This window comes from Cynocephalus volans, chromosome 6 (genome assembly GCF_027409185.1).
Source record: "Cynocephalus volans isolate mCynVol1 chromosome 6, mCynVol1.pri, whole genome shotgun sequence".
NCBI lineage: Eukaryota > Metazoa > Chordata > Mammalia > Dermoptera > Cynocephalidae > Cynocephalus > Cynocephalus volans.
Genome location: NC_084465.1, coordinates 86,377,473 through 86,401,611, shown reverse-complemented (window position 1 = coordinate 86,401,611; position 24,139 = coordinate 86,377,473). Strand labels below are relative to the sequence as shown.

Genomic DNA, 24,139 nt, shown 5'->3' with positions numbered 1-24,139 from the left:
TCCAGGTTATTGAGTCTCATTGATACAAAAATCACTAAAATTTTTTTAATAATTCTTTGTGGGTTTTTTTGTTTTTTATTTTGGTGGAAGCAAGTGGAAATCTTGGCCCTTCACTAGCAGGGAACAAGTATTTTGGAACAGGTGTCTTGTAGGTATTTTGTCTTGATTTGGTTACTTGTTTTAAGGTTTTTAGGTAGGTTAGGCTTCCTAATATTATCTTAATATTCAGCTTTCTATTTGGGGGGAAGCTCAATTTCTTTTGAAACCTCACACTTGAGAAGAAGGTGACAACAAAGTCAGAAGCACCAGTGGGTGTGTGTATTATGGCTGTGCTGCCGGGCAGGTGCATCTCCAGAGGCCAGCCTCACAGGGGGGATTAATGCTGAGCTCTCCCGAGTTTATATCCTCAATACTCCATGTTCTCCTTTCTCAGCAAGTCTGATGCCCGTAAACTCTGAGCATGTTCTGTGCCTTCCAATATTTCCAGTATTGTTGTACACTACTTGAAGTTGCTGAACTGAACAAATATTTCTGATTTAAAGTAATCTACATGACTTCTTTCCCATAAAAGACATGACTTCATCATGTTTCTTTCTTGCTTAACTAAGCATGGGCAAATCTTTCATCAGTCACAGCTTTGTTTCTGTATGGTAGGAATTTTATCCTGACTTGCTGTTTAATTAATGTTTGTTTAAAAAGAGGACCTTTGCTCATAAGCTCCCCTTTGGACCAGAAATGGCACTTTGCAGTACATGATAGAGCCTGCATTGCTGGTTACTGGCTGACTAGATTCTGCTTGGTGTTGTCTGCTACTAAGTTTAAGGGTTACGTCTACCTTACCGTATATTTTTAAAACATTAACTTTACCACTGACTTCATTTTTTTTTAACTCTTAATTTCTCCTGGCTTTATTTCTCTCATGGATATTTTAAAAAATCATTTTGATTGTGAGTTGCTTTATTCTTTTAAGAAGTAGTTTTAGTTGTGCAGGTTTTTCTGTAGCTAAAAGGAATTGGTATGTGAATTAAGTTGATGGTTCCCTACCTTTAGAAACCTGTAACTCTAATCAGTTTTTTAAAAAATCAAACAACCCATATACATATCTGAAATTATGGCATACAAATGTGTAGGAGTCACTGGTGGGTATCCATGGTACTTGTTTGGCCTTGCCCCCTTCCTTCCACAGCAGGAGGGATTCTCAAGGAGACTCCCTTCCCCCTGATCCTCCGTTAAGCCTCAGGATCCTTCTCACACCAAGCTCCAAATAATCACAACCAGTTGTTTGCAGCTGGCATGCAAGGTGAATGTTACTGGCCTCCTTCGTGCTGTCCATCTCGAATTCCTTGAGTCTCTGTCTTTAGTTCTGCTCCCTTAAGAGTGTCTGCTACCTCTTCCACATATAAAAAGTCCTCCCAGTATGTGAAGAGAGCACATGTAGGCGGTACATTGTTTATCTGAGAAACCTTTCCAGTTCACTCATCTGTCCTGCCTGTGTTCCACTTTGCTGACCTCTCATAGCTTGTTTCTTTCTGGGGGCGTGGTTTCTTGATCCCTAAGAGTAGGGTTCAAAACTGAGCACAGTATTCCCCACAGATTTGAACTGTGCTTTTTGCAGTGTGGGACCTTAACTACCCTTAACGTTGTTGACATTTATTCAGTGAATGGAAGATTACATGTCCATATTCCCTGGACATAAAACTTTCATTGATTACAATTGAACTAGCTTTTAGGTGTATTATTGACTTACATGTTAAAAGGTATGTGTGGGGAAGGCTTTGGAGAATGAGGTGTCAGACTTCTTAACCATGTTGTTAATATGAAGAGTCAGGGTGGTTAGTGGTGAGGTGACCACAGACTTTCCTGCAGGGCAAGGGCCCTTTTGTTTTTTTTTTTTTTTTTTTTCCCTTCTCTCCCTTCTTTTTTTTTTTTTTTTTTATTTTATTTTATTTTATTTTATTTTTTTTTTTAATTTTATTTTGTCGATATACATTGTAGCTGATTATTGCTTCCCATCACCAAAACCTCCCTCCCTTCTCCCTCCCCCCTTCCCCCCCGACAATGTCCTTTCTGTTTGCTTGTTGTATCAACTTCAAATAATTGTGGTTGTTATATCTTCTTCCCCCCCCCCGGTTTGTGTGTGTGTGTGTATGTGTGTGTGTGAATTTATATATTAATTTTTAGCTCCCTCCAATAAGTGAGAACATGTGGTATTTCTCTTTCTGTGCCTGACTTGTTTCACTTAATATAATTCTCTCAAGGTCCATCCATGTTGTTGCAAATGGCAGTATTTCATTCGTTTTCATAGCTGAGTAGTATTCCATTGTGTAGATGTACCACATTTTCCGTATCCACTCATCTGATGATGGGCATTTGGGCTGGTTCCAACTCTTGGCTATTGTAAAGAGTGCTGCGATGAACATTGGGGAACAGGTATACCTTCGACTTGATGATTTCCATTCCTCTGGGTATATTCCCAACAGTGGGATGGCTGGGTCGTATGGTAGATCTATTTGCAATTGTTTAAGGAACCTCCATACCATTTTCCATAGAGGCTGCACCATTTTGCAGTCCCACCAACAAGCAAGGGCCCTTTTGGAAGGCCACTCCTGTGGGCAGAAGATGTCCTGAGGTTAGATGATAGCAAGTTCTCCTTGGAAATTCACAAGTTGCTATCTTATAGCAACCAAGAGTTATAAGGAGTTCATTTAAATCTTTTAAAATTAGAAATATTTTTGTGTTCATTGTAGAAAAAAATGAGAAAAAAAATTTATAAACCTTATCATCCGGAGGTAACCATTAATAGTTGTGTATTTTTGTTGGTCTGCATATAGTATGAGCTAGTTAACTATTGTATTAGTCCATTTCTGTTGATTATAACAGAATACCTGAAACTAGTAATGTATAAAAACATAATTTATTTCTTACAGTTTTGGAGGCTGAGAAGTTCAAAGTCCAGGGAACACATCTGGTGAGGACCACGTTGGTGGTGACTCTACAGTGATGCAGGGTATGACATGGTAAGAAGGGCAGAAGCAGGAGAGAGAGCGAGCTTCTCATGTGCTGTCCTTTTAAAGCCTCCACACCCATGACTACTGTTAAATCATCAATGGATTAATCCATTCACTAGGACATGGTCCTCACAATCTAGTCATCTCTTCAAGGACACACATTTCAGTTACCATAATAGGATTTCCCACCCTCTTAATGCTGTCACAGTGGGGGTAAAGTTCCCAAAATGAGCCAGGGTGGAGGGGGGGGAGCAAACATATCCAAACTTTATTAACTGTCCCTATATTTTCCTTCCAAAATGTTTTTCCAGTTGTGGCAGCACCACTTATAGAATCGGCCTTTTCTTGAGCTCAGCCTTTGTGCAATTTGGACTCTGACATGTTCACAGAAAATTTTGTCTTTCTCATTTGAGACTTAGCCACACTTTGGGAATTGTTGGTTAATCAGGGTTAGAGAGAAAAAGGAATGGTGATTCTGCCTTCTTTTTGGTCATATCTGCTATATTGGGGGCAATACTGGCCATCAATTTACAGCCAGTGTAAATGTAGAGAAGAGCAATCTCTAATTTCCAGACTCAAGAACCTTGTCTTTGTATTTTCATAGGCTAGCTATATTGGTTAGGGTGCGTAGCAGCTGACACCAGTGTTGTGCGTTTTAGCCTGATTGCACTATATTTTATGTCATTAACATCCTATAGTATCTAATAATGAGATTTACTGAATTGTTCAGTTTTTAGTTTTGTTTCATATGCTTTTTTTCATATTGTTTCTTGAACTAAATGCATTGAAGATTAAGGACTAGAAGTGGTTAATGAACATTCACATGTAAAAACATTAACATTCCTTCTACTTGCCTCAAGTTCTTACTTATCTTGATTTTTGTTGTTCTGTCTTCTATATGGCACAATTTACTTGAGCAGGGAGTGTACTGGGATTGTCTGCAGACCGTTGTCAGTACTTTATATTATTATAATTATTTTACCTATAGAAAAACTTTGTAATCTTTTGGATGAAACATTTCTCAGAGGTTATTCTGCCTTGCTGTGGTGATACTTGATTCTAAAAAAGTCATCTCTAGTACCTTAGTCATTGTCATACAAGTTCCAGTTTTGCTTTTATTTGGGGCTGAGTTCTCAAGAAGTTAAAAATTGATCAGCACTGGCTTCTAATAATAGGTCTGAATGTCTGAGTGTCTTTAAAAACCCATCACGGCTGTTAAAGCTGCCCTTGCACCCCTGGAATGTGAGAGTATCATGGATGGGTTGAGACTATGTTAATAGCCATTAAATATATATATATATATATATATATATATATATGTGTGTGTATGTGTATATATATATATACACACACATATATATATATATATACACACACACATATATATATATATATATATTTGTCTTTTTCGTGACTGGCACTCAGCCAGTGAGTGCACCGGTCATCCCTATATAGGATCTGAACCGTGGCGGGAGCGTCACTGTGCTCCCAGCACTGCACTCTCCCGAGTGCGCCACGGGCTCGGCCCTTTTTTTTTTTTAAATAATTTTTTTTTAAAGGCAATGTCAGGCTGGCTGGTTAGCTCAGTTGGTTAGAATATGGTATTGCAACACCAAGGTCCATGATTTGGATCCCCGTACTGGCCAGCTACAAAGAAAAAAGTGAATAAAATGACAAATTCAAGGTGACAGAAACAGCTGTGAAGATTTTAGGCTTTTTTTCTGAAAATGAGTCTTGTGCCTTATAATTGTGGCTTTGGCATCCCTGTGCTGCATACACATAGCCCATGAGGAGGGAGTAAAAGGGATAAATGTGGTTGTGCTGTTACAGGTTTTGTATTTAATTCTAGCTGGAGTTTGAGAGAGTTTATTCATGTGCAAGTGTGGGACATCATGGAGTGGGGTTGCCTGCTCCCTGAATCTTCCAACTAGCTAGAGGGGTAGTAGTAGATTTAGTGAAGAATTTACGGAGCCTGCTTTATTTTTTGTCTATACGCATGTGGTTATTTACATTGTTGAAATCAAATAAAAATACAGACAAATCTCTAAACAAAATGTTTTATTTGGGGAAAAAGAATTGCAATTCAGGACATATACCCAGACCGGGGTTGTCTTCAGTATGTCCAGAGAATAAAGGGTTGGGAATCTTATTAGAGAAATGCTGTGTATTGTTTTGAAAGAAAGCTCATTGGCACTGATAAGGTTTTTGGGAATTGGCAATCTCTGATAAGTGAGTAACCACGGTAGGTAAAACTAGTCTCACAGTTAACGGCAATTTGTTTCAGCAGCTGTTAGGTAAAATTGGTCATAGGGTTACAGCAGGCCATTTCAGCAGTAGGCTTGTAGAAAATTATTGAAGCAGGTGCTTTTGCGCTTTTCCCCCCCATTCCCTTGACTCTGGTTTAATTGGGTATGACATGAGTGACCCAATCTGTGTAATCAACTTCCCCAACATAAATGCGGTGATATGATGATCAGTGCTATTTTTGTAAGTTTTTTTTTTTTTTTTTTTTTTGTAGCTCTTTAATACCTACAAATGTTTTGCAAAGATCCACTCATGGACTTTTTTTTAATGGCTGTGTAGTTGGAAAAGTCTAATTTATCTTTTTTTGGCCTTATAGATTGTTTCCAGTTTCTCATTCTTGTAAATAGGCCTTATTTTACTACTTTATTGAGATATAATTCACATATCATACAATTCACCCATTTAAAATGTACAATTCAATGGTTTTTAGTATATTCACACACACCTCACAATTTTAGAACATTTTCATCACTTCGAACCCTGCACCCTTTCACTGTACAGTTCATTCATGTACAGTTCTTTTGTGCAGACATGTTTTCATTTATCTTGGGTCATATGTACCTAGAAGTGAAATTGCTGAATTATATGGTGACTCCATGTTTAACATTCTGATGAACTGCCACACTGTTTTCCAGGGTGGCTACAGCATTTTACATTCTCACCAGCCATATAGGATGGTTCTCATTTCTTCATATCCTTTTGTCAACACTTGTTATTATCTGACTTTGGTTATACCCATCCCAGTGAGTATGAAGTGGTATCTTACTGTGGTTTTGGTTTGCATTTCCCTGATGACCAGTGATGTCATGCATCTTTTCATGTGCTTATTGGCCATTTGTATATCTTCAGAAAAAATATCTATTTAGATCTTTTGGCCATTTTTAATGGGGTCGTCTTTGTTAGAGTTGTGAGGTTCTTTTTATATTGTGTATACAAGTCCGGTATCAGATATGTGATTTACTTAGCCTACATGTAAACATGTAAATTCATAAGCTTATATGTCCTAACTTTTGTTCTGTGCTTCCATCAGTATTGTGTGTGTATGTCAATAATTAGTGCTATGGATTGATTGAATTGTGTCCCCCAGAGTTCATATATTAGAAGCTTACTTCCCACTGTAACTCTTGAGGGTGGCAAATCCTATTATGATAATTGAAAGGTGAGGCCTTGAAGAGGTGATTAGATTGTAGGACCATGCCCTAGTGAATGGATTAATAATGGTGGTCGTGGGTGTGGTTCTGGCTTTAAAAAGGAGAGCACACTTTCTCTGCTCTGCTATATTTTGCCATGTGAGACTCCTGCATTGTTGTCAAGCCACCACGAAGGCCTTCACCATATGTGTTCCCTGGACTTTAGACTTCCCAGACTCTGAAACGGTAAGCAATAAGTTTCATTTTCTTATAAATTATCCAGTTCCAGATATTTTGTTATAAGCAACAGAAATGGACTAACAAAATTAGTATTATAGGCATGTTTATTAAAATCATCAATGTACTTACAGTATTTCTACATTGGCTTTGCTTAAGTTATTTCTAACATGCAGAACATTAGTGAGTTTGTTACGGGGTTCTAGAATTTTCATCTTTATATGGATATTTGTCTGAGGTCACTAATGGGTACAGTGCTTGAGTTTTTCTGTTTTTGTTTTTAGCAATTTTAGTATTTCTGCCTAGAAAATATAAACAACAAGAGAACATTTTTCTTATGGTTGAAATCTTTGGAAACTTTACCTTAAAAAATAAATCTGAGATTAAATTTCATTTTACTCAAAGTCTGCAGGGTTTCTGAAAGATGGGGAAGTAGCAGTTCTGTAGACCTGTTCCTGTTGTGTTCACAGGTGTAGTGCCCATTACACAGTGAAGTTTTAACGAATGGTGCAAATGTTACGCCTTTGCCTCAAGGATTATTGTGCATTTTAATTTGTAACTTTAACTTTTAAAGTAGATTTCAAAAACCAGCCGTATAGATTTCTCCTAGTTTCTGGTGGTTGCTGGCAATATTTGGTGTTCCTTGGTGCATTGCTGCAGTCTTTGCCTTTGTGGTCACATTGCATTCTCTGTGTGTCTGTGTCCAAATTTCTTTCTTCTTATAAGGATACTTATCAGTCACTGGATTAGAGCTACATTTACAGGTACTGGTGTATATGAATTTTTAAAGGACACTATTCAACCCGGTATCCCAGTACCAGGGGTTAACCAAGAGTAGGGTGATCAGGGATTGTATTCTAGAGATAAGACCTAAAGTGTGTTCTAGTTTAAAGGTGGTTAGTAGGGAATCAGCTAGTAGTGGATGAGGGATGAGGTTGGAGAGTAATATATGACAGTAGTTAACTATATTAAATTGCATGAACTTTTCCCCTCAAGAACCATGGAGAGCCTCAAAGGTTTTAAACTCAAAATTCAGTGTAGTGGTTGTCTTTTGTATTCAGGGCTGAACATTCATTTTGAAATAGCCTTTCTATATTTGGAGAAATTACCATGTTATGAATCTTCCAACCCATTTTAGAAGTTGATAACTCAAATCCCCCCACCCATGTAGATAACCACTACTTGGCCTCTCAAAATGCATCTGTGTAAGAGTAGGATTTATTTGTGAACAATAATGGATACATGGAGTTACAAGGTGGATAACAAGTATATAGATATGTGAGGGAACTTCAAAAAGTTCATGGAAAGGTTCATAGTATCTTTCAATTCGATTTTTCCACCAACTTTTCGAAATATCCTCATTTATTTTGAAGTAACCAAGTAGAAGCCACAAGAGCACACAGGTTCCAAACCAAGTATGTACCGGGAGTGGCAAATTGTAGACAGGACTCAGAATCTTCGCTGTTGAGGTTGGAAGCAGGGGCGTAGGGAGGAGTAATTTAAGATTAGAAAATTGAGATTTTGTTTTACAACACCATAAACAAATTCACTCCAAGTAAACCTGGTTGAGTAAACAGTCTCTGAGAAGTCAACTTGCTATTTTATAGACTTGATTTCCTCAGTTTGCAGTTAACTAAATTGTCTTCTAACTGTGACTTTACAATTGTGTGAGCGTGACTGCTTCTAGTCCCAATTCATTAATAGTAGATGCTATCCAAATTGATACTCAAATCTTATTATCTAAACAGTATTTTACAACCTGAGTATTACGCAGCCTTAAAATGTTATGAAGGATCTGGCTGAAAAGCTTGCTCAATAGAATTTTGGACCAAAAAACAGTACTCAGGGGCTTAATTAAGCCATTTTTAAGTACAGCAAATATGTGGGGTCTTCAAAAGTTCATGGAAAGATTCATGTTATCTTTTAATTCCATTTTTCCATGAACTTTGTTGAAGTACCCTCGTATAGCAGAACATGAATGGACTCTAACACCTTTATATCTTGAGTACATACTATCAGGGACTGAGAGCAAAGGGGTGTGTGGGGAAACCCTGGGTTGCCTTGTGGAACCTCCTGTGGCACCCACCAGTAAATTTTAGGAGAAAATTCCAAGGACATTTTTATGGGCTGCTTTTGATACTAGCTTGGTAACATTGTGATGATTTGTCCACCCACTGTTCAAAAGCAACTAAATATCTTAGGAAATGCATCTCTGTCACAGGAGACAAATGGCGACAGAGGGAGGGATTCCATTTGACTTTTGTCTCCAGTCTACTCTCTTCCAGCACTCTGACCTTGTCTTAGCAGTGTGTTTAAATGCTGCAATGGGTTGGTGTGGTCAGCGACTTTATTTCCTTTGCCAGCTCCCCAAGTGATTTGTGCATCTGGCTCTGCCTGTTGTTCAATGCTGTTTCTCTAGTACTGTCCAGGGACAGCCTTAAAGATAGAAGCTGGCCAGTTAGCCCAGTTGTTGGTTAGAGCACGGCCTTGTAACACCAAGGTCAAGTGTTCGGATCTCCTTACCAGCCACTCCCCCCACCGCCAACAGAGAAACGTCTATTTTTCTAGATATTCCTCTTTAAAAAAAAAAAAGGAAAAACACAAAGGCCAGTATAATCCAGATTTGATCTTTGTTTTCATTTTTTTCTGCCTGATTGTAAAATTATATGTTCTTTGTAGAACATTTAGAAAGTGTCAAGGAAAAGAGTCTTTCTCGCAATGCAATAGTTACATGACCCAATGAATCTAATATGATAGGCATTTTTCAACATGGTTGGGTCCTGTTGTGTGTATAATTTTATACCCTGTTATGTCTTATTTTTTCTTTTTTAAAAAGGAAATTGAACTAATTTTTGAACTAACTAATGATTCACAAACCATAAAACTCACTCTCCTGAAGCATACATTTCAGTGGTTTTTAGTATATTCACAGGGTTAGGAGCCATCACCACTAATTCCAGAACATTTTCATAACCCCAAAAAGTAACCCTATGGCCTTAACAGTTACTTGCCCTTCCTCTTGTTCACTCTTTTCCCAGCCTCTAGAAATCACTAATCTGCTTTCTGTTTCTATGGATTTTCCTGTTCTGGACTTCTAATACAAATGGAATCATACAATATGTGGCATTTTGGGTCTGGGTTCTTTCACTTAGTATAATATTTTCGAGATGTAGCCATATTTTCGTATGTACAGTACTTCAAAACATTTTAAGGCTGCATAATACTCTATTGCATGAATATACCACACGCTACTGTATCTGTTCAGTTGGTGGACACTTGGGTTCTTTCTGGTTTTTGGGGATGCTGCTATGAACATGTTTTTGTGTGAACATAGATGTGTCGTTCTTTTGGGTATATACCTAGGAATGGAATTACTGGGTCATAACAATAATTTTTTGAGGAACAGCCAGAATGTTTTCCAAAGTGGCTGTACCATTTTACTTTCCCATCAGCAGTGTCTGAGGGTTCCAGTTGCCCCAAATCCTTTGCCAAACACTTGTTGTCTGTCTTTTCAATAAGTTATCCTAGTGGATGTGAAGTGATAGGTCAATGTGGTTTTGATTTACATTACCCTAGTGGCTAATGACATTGAACACAGTTTCATGTGCTTATTGGCCATTTGTATATCTTCTTTGGGAAAATGTCTATCCAAATCCTTTGCTGATTTTAAAAATTGGATTATTTGTCTTTTTACTGTTGAGTTGTATGAGTTGTTTATTCTAGATGCAAGTCCCTTATCAGATATATGGTTTGCAAATATTTTCTCTCATTCTGTCGGTTGTCTTTTCACTTTCTTGATAGTGTTCTTTGAAGCACAAAGGTTTTTAGTTTTGTCTTAAGGAGTCCAATTATATGTAAATTTTAAGTGTTTATAATAGCTACTCATTATTCTGTTTTATGTTGGTAATTTTCTTAAGCATTCCTCATTGTCCAACAATTAATACAGACTTGAACATATGTGTGCATAAATTTTTAACCACATTCCCAATGATTGCTTTTGTGATGATGATTAAACAAATGAAATTAACAGGTCAAAGGTTAGGAATATTTCAAGTCTTTTTTTTAATTGTCAAATGTCTTTCGAGAAACTGTGTCAAGTAACACTCCTACTAGCAAAGTACAAGACTTCTTTCAGTGCCCTTTGATAGTACTGCATATTGATGTTAACACTTACTAGCTGTGATTCATTTGGGCCCATAGGTGTTCCTTGCCCTTTAGCCCTTGGAGCTGCTGTGTTTTTCCAAACTATTTGTATTTTAAAGTCAGTTTTACAGAATTATGGATTTTCATGGTCTGGTATTCTTACCTACACCTGTTAGATGGGATATTGAGACCCTCTTGTGCTAAATTCTCTTCTATAGCAAATGACATTAAATGGAGGTTCTGAGTTTTTTTCCCTTCATGTAAGTGTTCCAGGTATCTTATTATAAGGCCCCACAGAGCCAGAAGAATGAGCACATCTGAAGGACTAATTCTCGTGGGACAGATTCTTACTTATCACCATTGACTTTGGAACCTATCTCTTTCTTCTTCAGTTGTTTTTATTCTTATATTTTAAATAAGCTTTAAATAGGGGCAGTGGGTAAAATGCCAGCATCTGGGATGGTCTGTTTACTGCTTTTAGAGGCCACATAATTTGGGGTATTTTTCACCTCATTTAGAAAAGTTGCTTTTTAATCAGTGACTTTACCCAGAAGTATGTTTAAATCATAATTAGGCTTTTGAACTGCGGTCTTTCCCCTTTCTCTAGTAAATTGTAGCCATTGGGAGTGATAATCCCTGCCTTTCTGCTAAAGGAGTAAATTAGTGAGTTACTGAAACTGGTGTTTGCTTCTATGATGCTCTCATCTTTTGTTTTTCCATTTAGGGACTAAGGTCTAGAGGGGGACCAGGCAGTCACTGCTGTGCTGGCTCTTTGCTTGATTCCCCGTATATTATGTGGCGTGCTGGGGGATCCTGTGACTCAAGGGCTGTAGAAAAGATAGCAGATTAATAGCTGGTATTGTGGAATTCCATGTGGCAGGTTGAAGAGAATAAGCTAGGTTTGTATTTACCAATAGGGATATTAGTCACCAAAATGACAGACTAGGAGGGGAAATCAAAGTGAAGAATGTCATACCTGAAGCAAGTTACTTAAAATCTACCTCAGTTTACTTACCTGTAAAATGGAGTAATAGCCCACATTCTGAGGTGTAAATAAGATAGTACAAAAAAAAAAAAAAAAGATAGTATGAATAAAATGTTTGGAATAGTTTGATACTCTAGTTGTGTGAAAACTAAAAACTCAACAAAATATTGCTCTTCTGTGAGTACATGTGTGAAGATATAAGCATATACATATACACATACTTTTTTAAAAAAATGAAGTAAATTTCACATAATATGAAATTAACCATTGTAAAGTGTGCAATTCAGTGAGTTTTAGCATAACAAAGTTGTACACCCGCCACCTCAAACTCCAGGACATTTTCATCATCCCAGAAGAATCCCCTACCCATCAGCAGCTACTTCCCATTTCCTTCTCCTCCCAACCCCTGGCAGCCACTAATCCATTTTCTGTTTCCATGGAATTTCCCTCCTGATAGATGGAATCATACAATATGTGACCTTTTGTGTTTGGCTTATTTCACTTAGCATAATGTTTTTGAGGTGCATCTACACTAGAGCATACATCAATATTTCATTCCTTTTATTGCTGAATGATGTTTTATTGTGTGTATATATACACCACATTTAATTTGTTCATTAGTCAATGTGTACTTGGATTGCTTTCATCTTTTGACTATTGTGAATAATGCTGCTATAAACATGGCTGTACAAATATTTTTTTGAGTCTCTACTTTCAGTTCTTTTGAGTATATACCCAAAAGTGGAATTGCTGGACCATGTGGTAATTCTATTTTTAATTTTTTTTGAGGAACAGACATACTGTTTTCCAAAGCAGCTTCACCATTTTACATTCTTCCCAGCAATGTATGAGGGTTCCGAGAACTTTCTCACGTGACACACATACTTCTAAAAACATCTGCAGAGATCCATCAAACTGACAGTGATTTCTTCTAGGATTAGGGGGAAGTACTTATTTTTTGGAAGGAGGTGGTTCAAAAAGGACTTGAAATTTTATACTATTTAGAATGTTTTTACAAGTATTTCTGCTGATAAAATATAATACAAGTTAATGCTAGTTAATACCTTCATCTGATCGAGGTATATAGAAATACAGTATTTAGTACTTAGAACTCGGGCAAGGAAGCTTACTGACTCTGGGAGTTGATAGAGCTCTTTATCTGCTAAAGGATGATTTTGGTTTTCCAGAGCAGGTGATGGCCGGGTAATGACTGAACTGGTCTCAGTATGTATATTTCTATTTTATTTAAATTGCGTGGGGAAATAAGGGAACTTATCAGACCAAGTGGTTAAGAGGGTAAGCTCTGCAATCTGACAGCTGGAATTTGAATCATTTCTCCAGCACTTATCTATCTATCCAAGTTCTACTACTGTTAACTTCCCTGTGCTGCAGTTTATCTATCAATAAGATGGAATACTATTACCTCATGGGATTGTGTGGATTAAGTAGCAAAAACATTTGGCACAGTGCTGCTGCTGTAAAGCAGTCAGTTATCAGCCATGTTCATGACTTAAAGAAGGCCTGTGTAATTGGAGAGGAGAGAATGGCATACATAGGACCTTCAGGGCACTTGTTAGGGAGTCGAAGCTCTTTGAGTTTATAGCAGGGTGTGCTTTATCAGCTCAGCGTTTTAGGATCAGTCTAGCTCAGCGCTGTCCAATAGAAACATAATGTAATTCACTGCATACTCCTCTTGTGCTGCGACTTTAAAGGTCACTGAGTGGATGGTAACTTTGACTATTCTCTATTGGTCGTGCTGATCACATGACTTTAGAATCATCTCTTTCCCAAGTTAGAAGATGTGACCTGTGAAAGTTATGTGGCTTCGCTCTCTGTAGCTCTGACACTGGAACCTCCATGTGGTGTGATGCTGGTTGAGTGTCCCCATGGGTTTTGTCAATGATAACATCAATGTGCAGCATGGATCATGAGGCTGTCAGTGATCTGGTCTGTGTGTGCAGGCCTTGAAAATTGTTTTCAGGGGCCAGCCCGTGGCTCACTCGGGAGAGTGTGGTGCTGATAACACCAAGGCCACGGGTTCAGATCCCTATATAGGGATGGCCGGTTCGCTCACTTGGGAGAGCGTGGTGCTGACAACACCAAGCCAAGGGTTAAGATCCCCTTACTGGTCATCTTTTGGAAAAAAAAAAAAAAAAAAAAAAAAGAAAGAAAGAAAGAAAAAAGAAAATCGTTTTCAGTGGGTTGAATGTTTCCTAGTAACTATGATAGTAACTTATTAGAAAAGTCTCTGTTTATTTTTGTATTTGAATCTTGTACCAATGTTAACTAGACATGATTATTAGGACCTGTGCAATATAGAGGTTTTTTTTGTTTTTGTAATATAGTGAATTTTCTCACAGATAGATGTAAAAGAATACATTTCCTGGAATGATTTTACTCATATTTGAGAAGAGGTAGTTCCTGTTTCTATTAAATATGTTTAATAGTGTTTGAAGAAAGTTTCCCTTCATCTCTGCTAGTTCTACAAAATTGATTTTGTGGAGACTTTTCCCCCCTCTTGTTGAAATGAGGAATGATCCAAATTATGTCTTTCTGGTAACTCCTCCCCAATGTTTGACATTGGTTTTGTTATTTGGAAGGTTATAGGGTGTGTGTGTGTGTGTGTGTGTGTGTGCGTGCGTGTGTGTGTGTGTGTAGCAATGTGTGTGTTAGGGCAAGAGAACGTTAAATATCCTGTTTTGAATTTTGATTTCACTGTGGTTTTTGTAATGCTTGTGACTTTCAACTTCTATATCTTTTTGTGTGAATTCATAACACTTTGGTAACTTCTTTTTACCTCTTACCTTTCACTGTTCATCACTGAACGTAAGCATTGCGTTCAAAGGTAAGATGTAGTCCCTTCCCTTCCCCTATGGGGTGTAGAGGCTAGGGCAGCTCTGCTGGGAGAGACACATGGAAGGGGTAACCCATTTCCAGAGGGACTTTCAGAATACAAATTGGCACATAGACTGTAATGCCCTACATTGTTCCATCATCTGAAACACCCAAGGCAAATGTAACATAGGCAAATAAGGAGGACTTGGTATCTAAGATCATATACATATCAAGAATTACCGAATGAGTTTCAAGATGGTGGTGGCTGTGGCAGCTGGCGCGGAGTAGCTGGGTTGGAAAAGGTGGCCACTGGGCCTCAGGCAGCCGGGAAACTTGTGGACCTTCCTCTTGCCATCTCTTAAGGGAGTACCGCAGCTGCTGGCCGGTCGTGGGGGCTGACCGCCACTTTGCCCCTGGCAGGAGAGGCTGCCTCACTTACAGGCAACAGCTTTGAAGTGTGGAGCAGGAAAAGAACTGTTAGCTGCAAAAGCGAGTCTCGAAACAGGGAACACGGCGCCAGGGCTGCTGTGGATGCAGACAGGATCCCGGAGGCCGGGGCTACGCTGAAGGCGGCCAGCTGCCCTATTCAGGATTCGAGGTTTCAGGCCAGCATTAAAGAAGATTCTTGGGAGCCACCCGAGCCGCGCCGCGACTGAACAGCCCGAGGCGGCAGCGGCCGAGAACGGGGAAGGCGACAAACCAGAGGCAGAGAGTGAGCACCCGACCTGGCACAGCACTGTGAGTGACCCCTGGCCCAGCTCTGTTGGGGGGCTGACGCCACCCGGCTCCTGCCTGCATCACCGGTTCACTCAACGCCCCGGGGCTGCCTCCATTTTCCCAGGTGCTGGCAGCTCCGCTCGGCTCGGCCGTCACTGAGCCTTCCTACTTGCTTGGCCCGGCGCAGGGCTTTCCAGAGCCTGCGGGCTAGCCTCCCCTCCCACTCCCCCCGTGGTTCTCTGGCCAGGCTGGTGGCGTGGGGTGTCCCCGGCCAGTGTCAGGAGGGCAAGGAAGTACGGGCAGGCCGACTGTCACTCCACCACACCCTGGACTCCGGCCCCCGGTAAACTTCCTGTTACTGGGAGGCAGATACCATCTCTGCGGCCACCAGTTCGGAAACATATTCAACAAAATAGTGGCAGAAAACTTCCCAGGTATAGGAAAAATCACAGATCTTCAGATCCAGGAAGCTCAACGATCTCCAAACGTATTCAACCCAAAAAGGCCTTCTCCAAGACATGTCATAGTGAAATTGGCAAAACTCAGAGACAAAGAGAGAATCTTAAAAGCTGCAAGAGAGAAGCGTCAAATCACCTATAAGGGAGCCCCAATCAGGCTAACATCAGACTTTTCATCACAAACCCTAAAAGCTAGAAAGGAATGGGATGATATTTTCAAAATACTAAAAGACAAAGATTGCCAGCCAAGAATACTCTACCCTACAAGTCTATCCTTCCGAAATGAAGGGCAAATAGTATATTTCTCAAACAAAAACTGAGGGAGTTCACTACCACACGACCACCCTTATAAGAAATCCTCAAGGGAGTACTGGGTTTGGTTCCTGAAAAATAACTACCACTGCCATAAAAACCCAAGAAAAATCAATACCCACTAGTATAATAAAAATGGCATTCATGAAGAGAAAACAAGCAAACAAAAACGCTATCTACAACCTAAGGAACCAACAAACACAGAAACCAAACAGTAAATCAGAAAGCAAGGAACAAAAGACACCTAAGACAACCAAACAACCAATAAAATGCTAGGAATAAATCAACACCTTTCAATAACAACCCCTAATGTAAAAGGCTTAAATTCCCCAATTAAAAGACACAGACTGGCTGACTGGATCAAAAAGGAGGACCCAACTATATGCTGCCTACAAGAGACCCACCTCACCCATAAAGATTCACACAGACTAAGAGTGAAAGGATGGAAAAAGATTTACCATGCAAACAGAAAAGAAAAACGAGCTGGAGTAGCTATTCTTATATCTGACAAAATAGACTTTAAACTAAAAACCATAAAAAGAGACAATGAGGGACACTACTTAATGATAAAAGGACTGATCCATCAAGAAGACATAACAATCATAAATATGTATGCACCCAATGTTGGAGCAGCCAGATTTATAAAACAAACTCTATTAGACCTAAAGAAGGAAATAGACACTAATACCATAATAGCAGGGGACCTGAACACCCCACTGTCAATATTAGACAGATCATCTAGGCAAAGAATCAGTAGAGAAACACAAGATCTAAACAAGACGCTAGACCAATTGGAATTGGCAGATATCTACAGAACATTCCACCCAACAACCTCAGAATATTCATTCTTCTCATCAGCACGTGGATCATTCTCCAGGACAGATCACATATTAGGTCACAAATCAAGTCTCAATAAATTCAAAAAAATTGGAATTATCCCATGTATCTTCTCATACCACAATGGATTAAAACTAGAAATTAATAACAAACGAAACTCTGGAAACTATACAAACACATGGAAATTAAACAGCATTCTACTTAATGACATATGGGTCCAAGAAGAAATCAAGCAGGAAATCAAAAAATTTATTGAAACTAATGAAAACAATGATACATCATACCAAAACCTGTGGGATACTGCAAAAGCAGTATTGAGGGGGAAATTTATTGCATTAAACGCTCACTTCAGAAGAATGGAAAGATGGCAAATGAACAACCTAACACTTCACCTTAAAGAACTAGAAAAACAAGAACAATCCAAACCTAAAGTTAGCAGACGGAAAGAAATCATTAAGATCAGAGCAGAACTGAATGAAATTGGAACCCAAAAAACAATTCAAAAGATAACGAATCAAAAAGTTGGTTTTTTGAAAAGATAAATAAAATTGACAAACCATTAGCATGGCTAACAAAAAAAAGAAGAGAGAAGACTCAAATAACAAATTAGAAATGAAAAAGGCGATATTACAACTGATTCATCTGAAATACAAGGAATCATTCGAGACTACTATAAACAACTATACACCAACGAATTTGAAAATCTGGAGGAAATGGATAAATTTCTGGACACACACAAGCTCCCAAAACTGAACCATGAAGACGTAGAAAATTTGAACAGACCAATAACAATAAAGGAGATTGAAGCTGTTATCAGAAGGCTCCCAACAAAGAAAAGCCCAGGACCAGATGGATTCACAGCAGAATTTTACCAAACATTCAAAGAGGAATTGACACTGATTCTTTACAAACTATTCCAAAAGATTGAAACAGACGCAAATCTCCCAAACTCATTCTATGAAGCACACATCATCCTGATACCAAAACCAGGTAAAGATATAACCAAAAAAGAAAACTACAGGCCTATATCCTTGATGAATATAGATGCAAAAATCCTCACTAAAATACTAGCAAACAGAATACAGCAACACATACGTAAAATTATTCATCACGATCAAGTGGGATTCATCCCAGGGATGCAAGGTTGGTTCAACATACGCAAATCAATAAATAGGATACACCATATTAATAAACTCAAACACAAGGACCATATGATCATCTCTATAGATGCTGAAAAAGCATTTGATAAAGTTCAGCACTCATTCATGACAAAGACCCTCTATAAGTTAGGTATAGAGGGAAAGTATCTCAACATAATTAAAGCCATATATGCCAAACCCACTGCCAGTATCCTGCTGAATGGGGAAAAGCTGAAAGCTTTTCCTTTAAGAACAGGAACTAGACAAGGATGCCCACTCTCACCACTCCTATTCAACATAGTGTTGGAAGTACTAGCCAGAGCAATCAGAGAAGAGAAGGAAATAAGGGGCATCCAGATTGGAAAAGAGGAAGTCAAACTGTCCCTGTTTGCAGATGACATGATCCTATATATCGAACAGCCTAAAACCTCTACAAAAAAACTGTTGGATCTCAGCACAGTAGCAGGATACAAAATCAACACACAAAAATCAGTAGCATTTCTTTTCTCCAATAGTGAACATGCAGAACGAGAAATCAAGAAAGCCTGCCCATTTACAATAGCCACACAAAAAATAAAATACTTAGGAATTGAGTTAACCAAGGAGGTGAAAAATCTCTATCATGAGAACTACAAACCACTGCTGAGAGAAATGAGAGAGGATACAAGAAGATGGAAAGATATCCCATGCTCTTGGATTGGAAGAATCAACATAGTGAAAATGTCCATACTACCCAAAGTGATGTACAAATTCAATGCCATCCCCATCAAAATTCCAATGACATTTTTCTCAGAAATGGAAAAAACTATCCAGTCATTTATATGGAACAATAAAAGACCACGCATAGCCAAAGCAATGCTGAGCAAAAAAAATAAAGCTGGAGGCATAACACTACCTGACTTTAAGCTATACTACAAAGCTATAATAACCAAAACAGTATGGTACTGGCATAAAAACAGACACACTGACCAATGGAATAGAATAGAGAATCCAGAAATCAACCCACACACTTACTGTCAGCTGATCTTTGACAAAGGCACCAAGCCTATTCACTGAGGAAGGGACTGCCTCTTCAGCAAATGGTGCTGGGATAACTGGATATCCATATGCAGGAGAATGAAACTAGATCCATACCTCTCACTGTATGCTAAAATCAACTCAAAATGGATTAAGGATTTAAATATACACCCTGAAACAATAAAACTTCTTAAAGAAAACATAGGAGAAACACTTCAGGAAATAGGACTGGGCACAGACTTCATGAATACGACCCCAAACGCATGGGCAACCAAAGGAAAAATAAACAAATGGGATTATATCAAACTAAAAAGCTTCTGCACAGCAAAAGAAACAATTAACAGAGTTAAAAGACAACCAACAGAGTGGGAGAAAATATTTGCAAAATATACATCTGACAAAGGATTAATATCCAGAATATACATGGAACTCAAACAACTTTACAAGAAGAAAACAACCAACCCAATTAAAAAATGGGCAAAAGAGCTAAGTAGGCATTTCTCTAAGGAAGATATACAAATGGCCAACAGACATATGAAAAAATGCTCCACATCACTCAGCATCCGGGAAATGCAAATCAAAACCACATTGAGATACCATTTAACCCCAGTTAGGATGGCTAAAATCCAAAAGACCCTGAACGATGAATGCTGGCGAGGTTGCGGAGAAAAAGGAACTCTCATACATTGTTGGTGGGACTGCAAAATGGTGCAGCGTCTATGGAAAATGGTATGGAGGTTCCTGAAACAATTGCAGATAGATCTGCCATACGACCCAGCCGTCCCACTGTTGGGAATATACCCAGAGGAATGGAAATCAAGTCGAAGGTATACCTGTTCCCCAATGTTCATCGCAGCACTCTTTACAATAGCCAAGAGTTGGAACCAGTTCAAATGTCCATCATCAGATGAGTGGATACGGAAAAGGTGGTACATCTACACAATGGAATACTACTCAGGTATAAATACGAATGAAATACTGCCATTTGCAACAACATGGATGGACCTTGAGAGAATTATATTAAGTGAAACAAGTCAGGCACAGAAAGAGAAATACCACATGTTCTCACTTATTGGTGGGAGCTAAAAATTAATATATAAATTCACACACACACACACACACACACAAAACCGGGGGGGGGGGGAGAAGATATAACAACCACAATTACTTGAAGTTGATACGACAAGCAAACAGAAAGGACATTGTTGGGGGGGAGGGGGGAGGCAGAAGGGAGGGAGGTTTTGGTGATGGGGAGCAATAATCAGCCACAATGTATATCGACAAAATAAAATTAAAAAAAAAAAAAAAAGAATTACCTTTCAGCTTAAGCATGGAAGCCAGTGTGACTTAGACGAATAAATTACTTGTGACATGCCTTACAAATAATCACATTACTACGATTAATAATCACTAGTCTCGTGGGAGAATAGAGATCAAGAAAGAGATTATAAAATGACATTGCTTTCATTTCCAGGAAAAGGTGTAATGGAAATGGGGGAGGAGGCACTTTACCCAGTCTTGGGGGTGTGACTGGAAGAGAGGTGTGAAGTAAATTGAGTATATGTAAGAAGTAGGCAGTAGTGGGTGACTGACAACCTCTTATGCCATGTTGAAGCTTGGACAGTTTCTATTGGTGATTTGAAGCTACTAAAGGGTAGCACCTTTCAGAAGGGTAGTCATGGGTGTTGGGCTGGAGGCAAGCGTGCCAGTCAGACTGGTGGTTCAGGTAGTGCAGAGGTGATGGGCCCGGAGCAGTGGGTACAAAGAATAAGTAATCAGCATCAGCAAAAGGTTTACCTGTAGAGTGTGAATTATTTCATGTCCATAGTGATATCAGCTGAAATATAACAAGTTTTGTTGGGGTTGGGGGTAGGACTAGTTTGGCAATTTGATGGAAATCTGATGACATTGTAGGTACAGAGAGTTTTTCAGCTGTCTGTTGCAGTCACCTATGTATGTATGAATAAACTAGACTAGATTGAAGAGAGGCATGAAGAAATTATCTTGATGGGGGTCATGGTTTCATGAGTGTATATATAATATCAAAATGGATCAAATTTTGTGCCATTTATTGTACTCAGTAATACTTCAAATTAAAAAACAAACAAACAGACAAACAAAAAAACCTAGTCCAGGCTGGCTGCTTACCTCATTTGGTTAGAGTACAGTGTTATACACCAAGGTCAAAGGGTTCGGATCCCCATCCCAGCCAGCCACCCCACCACCACCACCAAAAAAACCCCACCTAGGCTGTTAACCTAGTAATGTTGATCTTACTTTCCAATAGCTTATTGAGATATAATTCGTATACTACACAATTCACCATTAAAGTGTACAACTCAGGATTTTTAGTATGTTAGTAGATAATGTACAACCATCACCACAATTTCAGAACATTTTTGTCACCTCAAAAAGAAATCTTTAGCTATCGCCTGCCACCCTTCTACTCTTGCCAGTCCTCAGAAACTTTCTTCTACTTTTTGCCTGTAGAATTCCCTATTCTGGACATTTCATACAAATGGAGTCATATAATATGTGGTCTTTTGTGACTGGCTTCTCTCACTTTTAGCATAACATTTTTAAGGTTCATGTATGTTGTGATGTATGTAAGTACTTCCTTCCTTTTATGGCTGTATAATAATCTGTTGTCTGAATATGCCACGTTTTGTTTATTCATCAGTTGATGGGCATTTGGGTTGTTGCTACTTTTGGCTGTTATGAATGGTCTTAATACTTTACCACCATGTTCAGGAAAGTGATAATCTTTATACTTATCACATGATTCTTTTTGTGCTATTTCTACATTTGGATAAACATTAAAAAGAAAAACTAAACTTTTGAGGATTTTAAGTCTCAAATACATTTCCTTTGAGACTTTAATTTTCTTTGATACCCTCTTTCCCCTCCAGTTGAAATTTATACTTACCTAAGCATAGAGAAATGTTTCCTTTCCAGTTTGAGTAAATTCATTTAGGTATGGGAAATTTGGTTTGTTATGGGTTTGTGGAAGTGTGCAGTGGAGATTTTTTTTGCCTTTAGACAAGATCAGTTAAACATCTGTGGTGGACATAGAATTAGAAAATGTAGACATTCTAAGAATTGAGAGAACAACCATGGGTCAGTAGTTCACGTGACAGATAACAGGAACAATGTCTTATCTTCCTATTTAATGCAGGATTAGGTAAAATTTCAGAACGTATTAAGAGTAAGCTGTATTCCTCCTTAAGGTTCAGTGGGTTGGAGAGGCATGGTACAATTTGGTAGCCCTGCTTACATAAAAGAGCATATTCAGACAGATGCCTCATTGATCGATGGAAAACTGGTTACATAGTACTGCTTGGTCGTTGGAAACCCTTTTGAGATTTAGGAATCTTGTTAGGCTATTGACAACCCTCCTCCCATATCTCAGTTGTGATTTACCCCCCAAACGTGTGCATAAAACTTCTTTTTCTTTTTTGAGTAAGACATCAAAGACCCAATGAAATCCATCTGGGGTGTGCTGGTAAATCCCAGTAGGTTGTGTTGTTAATTTGTTCACAACTAGGTACCATTTCTTTGAGGACCTATTTCTTTTAAGTATTGCTGGTTTTTTAGGTTTTATAGTCAGGTTTATTGAAGTATAATTTATATACACTAAAAATGGCAAATTTTATTGTTCAGGACTGTTGTCTCCAGTAGAGCTTTTGGCGAATACTAGTTTCATTAGCATTGTTATTGTAGGTTTAGTCAACATTGTTTATAGATCATAGGTATTTAATTTTTGTACTATTATCACTAGAGTAATAAAAGTTAAGGTGGTATAAGCTAAACTGTGGAGACTAATGTATTAGTGAACAAATTGCTTTTAGGAAGAATTAAGAGTGCTTATTTAAATAAACATAATAAATTTGCAATTACTTCTTCCACCTCTCCTCCAGCTCCACCTCTCAACATATCCAGGTAGCTGTACAGCTCTATTAGTGTGGCTTTCATTTAAAAGCTAGCTTTTAAATGGTGGAGGTATTTTTCCTGTTGTCTTAATTACTTAAGATTGAATTAATTAAAATACCTGGTTGGAATTCTAACTTACATGTGAAAAAGCATTTTTGATATTGAAAATTTGTTTTAAAAATACTATAAGCAGGTTGTTTTTTCTTCATTTTTATGTTGTAAATTTTCTCTCTAGATGACATTGTGAGTGGTTTCCTATTTTTTGGCCTTTATAAAATGTGTCTGTGATCAACATTACATGGCAAGTTCACCTCTGATAAGAGTACAGTTTCTAGTAAATTATACCAGGATTTCCTCCTGTGAAGTATTTACCTCACTTACAAAATATTTGAGTGTCTTTTTGTGCCTGTGTATTCTAGGTGCTAGAGATACAGCAGTAAACAAAATTGTTATTGTAATGCATGTATACTAGTGGCTGAGACAGACAAATGAAGTTTTATGTAGGATCAGTTAAGTGCTCTGAAGAAAATTTTAAAAATTAAGCTTTATGATTTAATGGTAACTATATTTAGAGATGAAGATTTCTATTGGTATACTCCACTCAAAGGAAATTTACTAAGTCAAAACTTAACTGTAAGAGGGCCTTCCATTCACAAGTAAGTATTAACCTTATATAAAAGAAGAAAAAAACTTATCCCCAGACAAACCTTTCCATAGATTTCAAACTAGAACCAGGAGACAAAAGCCTAAAAGATAGCAAACAAGATGTGTTCCTTTAGAACTGCTTAAAGTGTAGTAGGAAATTACCATAAAAATTGAGCATGTTCCTTAATGATTTTCTGTGATCTGGGGCCAGAAAATATTTTTGAGGGAATGCACTTCAAATTTTACAATTACATTGATGAGTAAGTGGTTTGCTATTAATTTATAGAAGATTATTTTCTTTTACTTTCCAAGAAAAATTTGTTACAGTTCTTGGAAGCTAAGGGCAGCTGAATTTGGTTTATATTGATGAGATGTACACCTGCAGTTTATATTGTAATAAATTTATAGTTACTGTTTTAAGTCTCCATTAGAATAATATGCA

General features: G+C 38.2%; 1 protein-coding gene across 2 annotated transcripts in view; it reads left to right on the top strand.

Annotated features, from left to right (window-relative positions):
• Positions 1-24,139, top strand: part of IGF2BP3 (insulin like growth factor 2 mRNA binding protein 3) — a 128,060-nt gene that overhangs the window by 62,275 nt on the left and 41,646 nt on the right. The window lies entirely within an intron of this gene.